We start from the raw sequence: 10627 nt of genomic DNA, 5'->3' as shown, positions 1-10627 counted from the left end.
TGTTCTAAATATAACTTTTTTAAAACCGTTTGACCCCTTGGTGCCCGACTGGTCTTTAATATGACCTAAGTTGTTTTTTCGTTTTTTTTCACTACCTTCAATCATTCAAGAACAAAAAAGGCTATCGGCACCAAATATAATATAGTAACGAGTAATGAACTGTACCGAATATTTGCACAAAGCCCTGAATATTTAGCCTGAGAGATTTTTGTTTCCATCAGTTTGATTCTCGTTTCTGGAAGAATGAGTTGATCCAACTCAAATCATCCGAACCCATCACTTGTCAGAATTAAATCACATTTCGCCTTTAATTTCTTATAACATTGACTTCAACGACTCCAAACAATATTTGAAAGGCCAATTAACTTTCGCATTGAAATAATGTCCCCATCCTACGTTTTCCATACATTAGCAAATTCCGCCCTCTTACGTTGTTAGTCATTTCGTTTCACACGTAATGTGTTATTGTGGGTCACTCTCTGATCACCACGGTCAGATTTGAAGGTACAAATCACAGTAAAGCTCACCAAATTGTTATGTAACTTTCCAGTGGCATTAGAACCGGTATGGTGCATGCATTCAGGTTGCAGTACCTACCCGTAGCATACAGAGATAATTGCTGTTGCTTGCATTACACCTTGCGCCGGAGGCGGGTACAAGCGCGAACCGATACGCGGCAAACCCCGGCAAACTAGTCTAACTTGCTCGATATCAAATTCAAGGAAGCAACATCAGCTGCGTCTTGTGCAATTCGGACGCAAGTTGATAACGACAAAATGCGGAACGAAACTTTCTTGTGAGAATAAGTTCTCGTTTTCAGGATAACTTCGTCATACCACAATGAAAGACAATCTCTAAAAATAAGTTATAATTTATTTGTTCGAGTTTCAACACCCGTCTGCGGGATGCCCCTACGAAGTACGATCAACTTAGACCCACATAACTAATCGTTAGAGAAACACCTTTTAAGCCTATATCATAACTTGTAAAAATGAACGTTAGCGCTTTTTTTTTTCTTCTATCTTTCCCAACTATATCGAAGGAAATCACAAAAAGATAACGTTTGAGCATGCGTTCCTTAGCAAACAACAAAAAATAAAACACGTCCTTAAATGCCTACATAATCTACACGGTAAATTTCGACTGAATACACGAGTCTCCGGTCTCGCTCGGTGTGGTGCGATTCCCTCAAAACAGCATCCACTTGAAGCAGTAGAAAAACAGCATCAGCCAGAGGAAGTAGTACGCCGCCACGATGAAGTAATGCAGATACCGCATCTGCCGGTGACGCTTCTTGGCCTCCTCGAGGTTGTCCATCGGTTCGTTGGCGATGTGCCGACGCAGCCCGTGAATGTACGTCCAGAAGTAGTCCGGCCACTGGATGCGGCTGATGTCGCACGGGAACATCACGCGATCGTCCGGTGATAGTCTGAAAAGATAAAACAGACATTATTTTCACATATAATTCTATGATGGGGAGTCTCTCCACTTACTTCTCGATAAGGCCATTCATGTTCTCCTTCTCGAATTGCCACCGACCGTTTGCGAAGTATGAAATCACTGTTGCGAATTTGTGCACCTTACGGTAGAGTTCCATAATCCTGTAGGTATTTATTTTTACTTTTCAATTGTAAACACTTTGCTTTACAAAAATAGCTTACCGTGGCGTTCGTCCAATCGCCCGCAGGTACAGATCGATTAGGAAAGCGGGCATCAGATGGTACAGAAATTTGTAGTACTCATATAGATACTTGTTTGTTGTCGTGTTATGACACACTATCCAGAGGGATCGCTTGGGGGGACAGTGTTTACCGACCGACACGGAGTATTCGTAGATTTTCTCTGTGAAAACAAGCAGTAACAAGTCAATCACTGTACTGTTATATAAATTTTCGATCAAAATGCCCTTACTGTAGGTAATTGGATTATCGTTTCCGGTGACACAGTTGTAGATCTTGGTATGGGGTCGGACCATTGCCTTCATATCGGTTCTGCCGGCCTTCGCCTCGATCGGTCGGGTGTGCTTCCTGAGGTGGCGAAAAATGAAACTTTATTTTAACAGAGACCAAACATCCACCCTTCAAAACGGTCAGTTTGCTCGGGGAGGGAAGGCTTTAGTTACCGTTCTACGTAGGTCTGCCAGCCGGCCGCCAGTACGCCGTTGACGACAAAGTCCGCCGGGATGATGTCGGCCCGGTTCGAGTCGTCCAGGTGCATGACACGGATGATTCCTAGCGCGACACCGGCGATCACCCCGTTCAGACCGTAAATGTTGTCCGTCCAGCCCTCGATCGGTTCCTCGCAGGTGGCAATAACTGAGTAGAGTAAAGCGGAGGATTTATGATTAATAATTACTAGATTATATAATATTGTAGTAAGATATTTGTTTTCAATCATATTACAATGATTGTCGGTGATCTTAATTGAAAAGAAGAAGTTATTGACAAATTGTAGAATTAAGCGTTTGTGGCGATCGAATTGCCTGATTTTACTAAAATTTACAACTCACGGCCACATGCTTTTACAGGTCGACCCTGTAAACTTTCGGCTAAGAAGATCACCTCTTTGGTAATGTGCAATCCTGGTGGCGTAAAACAAAGCTGTCGATTATTCGAATCTTATAATTGAAAACGATTTTTTTGTTAATTTACAAATTGTATAAATAATCACGAAGAAGAAACCACCTATCCAACGAGTCAGACTTAAAAACATCAACCAACCAATATTATGCAATGGGAAAAGATTGGTCGTGGTGGTACGAAGATGTTCTGGGTCAGCTTTTTTTGTTATCCTTATCCTCTGCCTAATGTATATATATAAAGAAGGTTAAAAAGAAAGCGCGATTTCATAAAATACGAGATTCACCAACTGGAATAATGTTACCAACGTCATTTTGTTTTGGAAACAGTGATTATTTTTCCACTGTTTCCACAACCGAGTGACGTACATCCATCGTAGTATGTGATAAGTCATCTCTTTCAAACGTTTAACTAATTTGACGATAATCCTCCTGTGTAACAAATTGTAACACAGAATGTACCCCATTCCCCCTTGAGATTTACCTAACGCACTTACTTATGCCCTTTCCCCCCTTAATAATGAGTAATGTCGATATTTTGTAGGATAATACAAATAGGCTTCAGGACGTACTTTCATCATGACTAGAATCTTAACACCCACTGTTAGCTTTCAATAAGCGCATCGCAAACATAGTTTTATTCAACTTACGCCAACTTGGAGTAGAAATTGCGGCGTTTATAAGTCGAATTTGTTATGTTTTATTATTTAATCTTGAAACACACAAATCGACAGCATTGGCGCTTACGTCAATCTGCGGGATTGCGGCAGGGCAGCATCTAACTCGAGTACTTGGGGCGATCCAACATCTTCGTATTTAAGGCCCTTCACAACCGCAAAAAATTCAAACCTTCCGCAAAGATGACTCTGCCATAAAGCGCGCCTCTAAGAAAAATCCCTTCTAGGACTCAAAAAAGCTTCAGGCAGATCATGGACTAGGCAGTAAAAGTCCCCGGAACGTCCCGATGCTAACGTCGAAGTATCTGAAGGCGTGGCTGAAGTTTGCAAAAGACCACTTCGATAGGATCGGTCCGTAGAACGAAAATCAGTGGCGAATTATACCGGATGACGTGAAGCAAAACCTCATCGGCTCGGACGGAAAAACTTGGGTCCATCGCCCAATAGATTGCTTGCATGCCACAGTATTTTACGAGGATATTTAGACATGGAGGAGGGAACATTATGGGGTGTACGAGATTGACGCCCTGTGAATACAATCATGGATCAGTACCTATATGCCCAAATCCTAAGGAATGCTATGTTGCCACACGCCGAGTGGGACATTGTGTGAAATGGCAGTTCATGAAGGATAGCGATCCAAAACAAAGTCGACGTCATGGAGTGGTCAGCGCAGTCGCCGGAACTGAACCCTATAGGGAATCTATGGGAGATCTTGAATACAAAATTCCAAGCTCGTTGGTTCGCCATCCCTGTCACCACATGCCAGCAACTTTGAGGAATCCATGCCGAACCGGGTGCGTGAAGTGATGCGTAACAAAGGTTACATGACCATGTACACTAGCCGCTTTTCTTAGTATTAATTTTCTATTTTTTTGTGCCATGAAGTTTAAAACCGGTAGGGGAAAGTAGGTAAAGACGGACACTGCGGGTAAGATGGACACTTTTAATATTTCACAAACTAGAATGTATTATGAAAGTTGAGTGATGCGAATACCTTCTTTATAGTGTGTTAATGCTTTTGAGTTGCATTTTCCGTTTTTCAGCAAGAAAACTGTCAAATTTGCGAGTAAAACAAAGAATATTTTCTTGAACGCGCAATTTGATGTAATTTTCATTCCACGAAAAATAGTGAAAAACTCGTGAAATTTACGTGTTTTCATTTGTTCACAATAGTAAAGTGATTAATTTCCGTCTTTCCTCGGTTTTCTAGTGAAAATCCAGCAGATTTTCGATGTTCCGATGAAGAGCGTCGATAGTTTGAAAAATTTACAACCAGGTCGGGCAAGACGGACACACTAAGGTAGGAAAAGATGGACACACGGATTTTCCAAGAATTTTCACATGTAGCATCTGTTGTGTACTACAGATGTTCACAAAGTATACCCGCGAGAGAAACCAGCAGATATTAATCACTTAGCAGTTAGAACAGGCCATATAGGCGGATAATTTTCGCCTTCATCGAAACCCATCTTCTCCAACTGTTCACGTGATGTATAGATGGGCTCTAATAACGTAGAGTAATGTATGGCCATCACTTAACACATAAATCAAAAGAATACTTAACGTACTACATCTTTTTTGTGAGTGTCCACCTTTACCTTCGTAGTATCCATCTTACCCACCCCAAGTGTCTGTCTTTCCCAACCATGTCAAAAACAGCAATTTTTAGTCTTATTTTTGAAGACCCAAAAAACATAAAACTTGGAAGAAGTTCACTAATACTAAAAATGATTATTAAAACAAATGACCTTAAGTTTCAATTTGTATGACTACTGCGATCTAAATAGCAATACCTAAGTAATTATTTAGGTTAAACCTTAAGGTGTCCGTCTTTACCTACTTTCCACTATTAATTTTTGTCATTTTAGTTGTTAAGTAAGCTCGAAAAGCTTGTTTTATGAATGACTATTGTTTTAACTATAGATGTTATACATTTCTTCGAACAACGCAAATAAATTATTATAAATGAATTGAAGCACTCGTTTGGATTTTTTTCTGAAAGTCTTATTACTTTCTAATTTCGCTTGAGCAATGGTCTCAATGTTTTGTCCAGCACAGCAAGATTTGTCTTTATTTTTAGTGGCGACATTTACCGGTGGGTCCCTACACATAGGCCCAATAGAATCTATGCAGGTACGGAAAATAGTGTGGCGCAGGCACGGTATATTTCGTTATTTGCTGATAACTATCACTTACATTCAGAATACTTGAGGAACAATGTTTGGAAACAACATTTACCGTAGCTTGGGGATAGTATATACAAAGGATATTGATGATGCAGTATTAACTTAATAGGAAGCCACCGATTCAGCGACACTCCCGAAGGTACTACGGATTGGGAAGAAAATGGGGTACTAGGGTAGAGGAGGGTAATTTCGGCGTACTTGTATTTCCTGCCCACTCTCACCTTTTCAGGAACATTCACTTGCAGAAATAATTTACTGCAAATAAACAAAAGCAACAGCATTCTTCAGTTTGGTATGTTTTGATACTTTTCTTTCGAAAAATACCAATATGTAACTGGTTTTGGCAAGTTTTAAATTTTAATATCACGTTGGTCACTAATTTTATTTTAATTTTATACATCATGCTAGGCCGGAAAATTAGAAGCTTTCTCAATGACTGAGGGACATTAATGAAAACTTCGCCAATATATTTTTATTTTACTAGCGGTAATTCTAAATTTATTCGAAGGCGGAAACCATAAGACTTTTGACGATTTTTTTATGGAGAAATCGGTTATATTACTCATTATATTCTTGGACAATTGAAAAATGAAAAAAGATTGCCAGCTACCTAATCGTAAATCTTATTTCGGTCTCAAGCACATTGTATGAAATCATTAACACTCATGCATAAACACAACGCAGAGACGCCAGCATATGTTATAAATGAAACCATGCTAAAATAATATATTTGCGAGATATATTGGCAGCCCGGATTCATCACAAGCATTGCGTCGCGTCGAAGGGTGGTCAGTTGTTCGATGGTGGAATAATTCTCGACTACTTTGTGATAAGGTCGTATGTCTAAAGGTTAACAAAACGAGTGAGAGTTATATTACTTGTACTTCACAAGCACAAATCATCTCTCACTCGTTTTGTTTACGTTTAGACATACGACCTTATCACAAAGTACTCCAGAATTGTTATGATCCGTTGGTCCTACTGTGTGCATAAGACAACTATAAGTTAATGAAATACAGTGCTGAAACAGTCGTGCAGAAAGTGTTGCGGTTCGACACACACACATATGTATGTAAATGACCAATCAGACGTACGCTGAAAATAGAATACCATCTGATCTTTAGGCTGGATTTTCGCATTTGAAAGCATTCTGTACGTTCCCAACATTCAAGTCGCTTCATTGTTCCAGATCAATTATTCAAGAAAATTTTTCTGACGGCCGCCTAATAGGACGGAAATAGATCCTTTACCCTAGATAGGATTCTCATCAAGCAAGCGATTGTTGACTCCATTCAGCGTTACCAAAATTTCACCACGGGGAGACGGACTCTATAGATCATTGCACACCAAAAATAACCTCACTTTTCTGACACTTTCGACGGGTTTGTTTACAATGTGTTCCATTCACTTTTCATGTGAAAGGAGTGAAAATGAATGATACGAGTACGAAAAAGATGGGAAAACTCTCCGCCTATGTGAATTCGTTACTGTGATCTTTTGGTTTCTTCTTAGAAACGCAATTTTTAACAAGACACTTCCGCATTTTTATTCGAGCCGAAAATTTTACTGTGAACAAACCCACGACATCTGTCAAATCCCTTTCTTCTTCTTGTTTTGTGACCTCATCGTGCAATGATCTATTGCAAGAATCTAGCATGTACGGTTTAAAAGTTTTTATTTGTTGGGTTGGCATTGATGACGTGGAACTCCAATAACAATGTTGTAGCGGCATGGTAAACTCACTTCTTTCGGCAGATTTTTTCGCAAATTTTGACAGGCTTCGGCTGAAAATGCATTCCTGCGCCTTTAAACCAAGTGGAATACCATATCAAAGGGCATTCGTTTGTCTTTATAAGAGGATCGATAGAAGGGTTTCCAACTTCGCAACAGATTTATATTTCTCGGCTAACCAGCAGTTTTAGATTCCTATAAAATGTATAATTATTTGATGCGGTGTACAGGCACTAATAGTGTATTTATGTTTAGTGCTTCTACCAACCCTAACCTGTATAACTCGGAATCAGTCCAAGCTTCAGATTACGGCTGTGTTAATTGCTTTAATAAGTGGGATTTAACGTGTCTTTAACAAATCTAACTTACAATTCTGCTCCGCTCTTGTGCACCTGTGTGTGGGCATATTTAATCTGCGTTATTTCCGCACTCTTTGTTACAAAGAAAATATTATAAGTTGTTTCACATTAATAGTTTTAACTAACACCTTCTACCTCACGTTATCCTACCAAACTTTTGATAATTATGATGTGTGAAATAATCTTATGGAAACCTAGATGGTTATACCTATTGAAAGTGTGGAACTCGACTAGCCTCACATTGGTTGGCAATTTTATTAGCAGGGTTGTTTTGGTCCAATGACATATAAACAGGTAGGGAAGAAGAAGACATTCTGTTTGTATTAGTAGCAAAAGTAGGCAGAAAACACGTGTTTTTGGGTTGTGACGTATATCTCGGTCAAAGAGAAAGTGCCATTTGAAACGGTATCCCGCATTGTTGAATGGCGCAGCAAGGCATTTTTAGCTCGAAAGTTTTAACATTAGAAAAAAAACTACTGAACATTGTTCTTTTCACAATGTTTTTGGAGTTCTACGTCATCACTGTTAACAAAAAAAAGCCCTTTAAACCCTAGATTCAAACCATCTCCGTACCATTGTATATTCTATTGATTTTGATCGGGAGGCGATTGCCACCGAGGGGTCGATAACAGCAATCATTAAAATAAGAAATGTTACTTTAACATCAACTAAGGAGTATTAGTGGGGTATCATGACATTGAACACGTGGTTTGGATGTGTGCTGAATTCCGTGGCGCCAGATCTCTACTTTTGGATACCCTCAGGGCCCCAGGAATACAACCCTATGTGTCAGTTCGTGATATCCTCGCTCAGTTTTATTTCATGATTTCATGAACTAGAAAATATTCCGTTTTTTGCACTCCGATTGAGCCTTTTAATCTGCGCGGTTGCATTTTCAGCATTGAGTGGCAAATCGAACTGATTTCGGGTACTGCGGTAAGAGCAAGTACCCAACGTGACAACTACTCACCACTTTTGCCCCATATCGTTCACGTAAATTAGTTTTAATTCGTTTGTAAACAAAACTGTCGCGCTAGTTAGGTTCGAAAATTTTTGTATTGTCATGCTTGTGGATAAATTTTAAGGTTTCGATAGGTAGCGACTTTCCTCTAGCTGTTGAAAAAAGGTGCTGACTTCGACGTCTCGGCAGCTTGTTTTGGTCGGCATCGGAAGCAACCGCCTCATTTTTTGTTTACGTTTATGTGCGCGTTTTTTTACTGTTGTAATTCTTACAGTTCGTGTCTCGTGAAAGCGAAGAATGTTCTACTTCTAGTGTAAGTTCAACAAAGGTTGTCCCGGTGGCTCGTGGACTGAGTGCTGCGCGTCAAGAAGCAGCAGGAAAACACCGTTATTCCGAGGCCCGTTGCAGTAACTACTTTCTTAAGTATATTTACTCTACAGGGGATAGTCAAAATAAGTAGCATAGGTAAAATTTTGGTCAACTTTGAAATACTGTAAAAGCAAAATAAAGCCTTGGTCTTGCATTCTGCTTCGGAACTCGACCTTCTGTTTTATTAAACACAGTTTAACCCAGGAAAAGGATATATTCCTGAGTTCCAGTGATAGGTACAGCACGCCTGATAATTTTTGAATGGTTTTGTTGATGGGTTGTCTGATAAAAATGCTTATTTGCATCAAAGGCATAGATGCGAGAACCATTCTTGAAGCGAATGTTTCATCAAAATCAGGAATCGGCTCGGTTTCATTCGCGGATAAAATACAGAAGACCAATACTTCTATCGTAACGAATTCCGAGCTCTGCTTGAAGTTGTAGCTGGCGATGGGCAATACTTAGAATGATTCATAGGAAGCTATTTGCCTTTTTATTGAAGAAAAAATAGCGAGAACTTAATTGTACACTAGGCTGTCCCAAAAAAAAATCGATGTTGAAAAAGTCAAGGTGCTCAGCCCTAAATTGAAAGATAATGTTATTTATAGCATTTTTGTAGAACATTTCGACTTTCTAAAAAATTGTTTGCAGGTTGCCCAAACGTGATTTATGAAAAAATGACTTTTTACAGCTACAAACCCACTCTTTTGCACTTTTTTCAACTCTGTTCGATTCCTAAATTTTTCCATATATTTTTTTATTTTTGTGGGATTGTTTTTGAATATTTTGCATGGTTTGGTTCAGCATCGCATTCAACTATTTGACTCACAGAGCTCATTGAACATCACAAAAAAGTGAATTTTTCTTATAATTTTCAGAAAAAACCCTTCAAAACACATATAAAAAATTTTTTTTGATCAAGAACTGAAATTTTTTCTGCAAAGCGGGATTCAAGACGAAAATTTACATTAAAAAAGAGCCTTGATATCTTATCGGGGGGCTGAAATATTGGCGTTTTTTAAACTTTCGTCGTAAATCCCGCTTCGCAATGAAAATTTCAGTTCTTGATCACAATTTTTTTATTTGTGTTTTGTAGGGTTTTATCTAAAAACTATTAGAAAAAAATTTTTTTTGTGATGTTTAATAGGCTCTGGGAGTCGTAAAACTGAATGAAATGCTGAACCAAACCATGCAAAATATTTAAAAACAACCCCATAAAAATAAAAAAATATATGGAAAAATTTAGGAATCGAACAGAATTGAAAAAAGTGCAAAAGAGTGGGTTTGTAGCTGATAAAAGTCATTTTTTCATAAATCACGTTTGGGCAACCTGAAAACAATTTTTTAGAAAGTCGAAATGTTCTACAAAATGCTATAAATAACATTATCTTTCAATTTAGGGCTGAGCTAACCTTGACTTTTTTAACATCGATTTTTTTTGGGACACCCTATTGTATACCCAATATGATATTAACTTTTTGCTGCTTGGAAACAGTTTTTGCTGCTTGGAACAGTTCAGAACTTTTTGCTGCTTGGAAACTTTTCCCCAGTTTTTATGAGTGTGTCATTATGATTGCTATAAACATAAATGCCGAAAAAATTAATTTCCTCATGAGAAACATCAATGAGTAACCGCGTGATAAATCACAGTTGCTATATCTTTATTCATCGGTGCATTTGAAGAGAAAAAAAAACTGTGGTTCAAGTATCAATAACAAGCCGTGCCATTTCCGGCCATCTAGCGCCTGAACTAATGATGTATA

General features: G+C 38.7%; 1 pseudogene; it reads right to left on the bottom strand.

Moving 5' to 3' along the window:
• Positions 1 to 855: 855 nt before the first annotated feature.
• Positions 856 to 10627, bottom strand: part of LOC129721637 (fatty acyl-CoA reductase wat-like) — a 39067-nt pseudogene continuing 29295 nt past the window's right edge.

The sequence above is a fragment of the Wyeomyia smithii genome, chromosome 2, assembly GCF_029784165.1.
Source record: "Wyeomyia smithii strain HCP4-BCI-WySm-NY-G18 chromosome 2, ASM2978416v1, whole genome shotgun sequence".
NCBI classification, from domain to species: Eukaryota; Metazoa; Arthropoda; class Insecta; order Diptera; family Culicidae; genus Wyeomyia; species Wyeomyia smithii.
The sequence above is the reverse complement of the archived record's forward strand: the minus strand, read 5'-3'. Positions and strand labels throughout refer to the sequence as shown.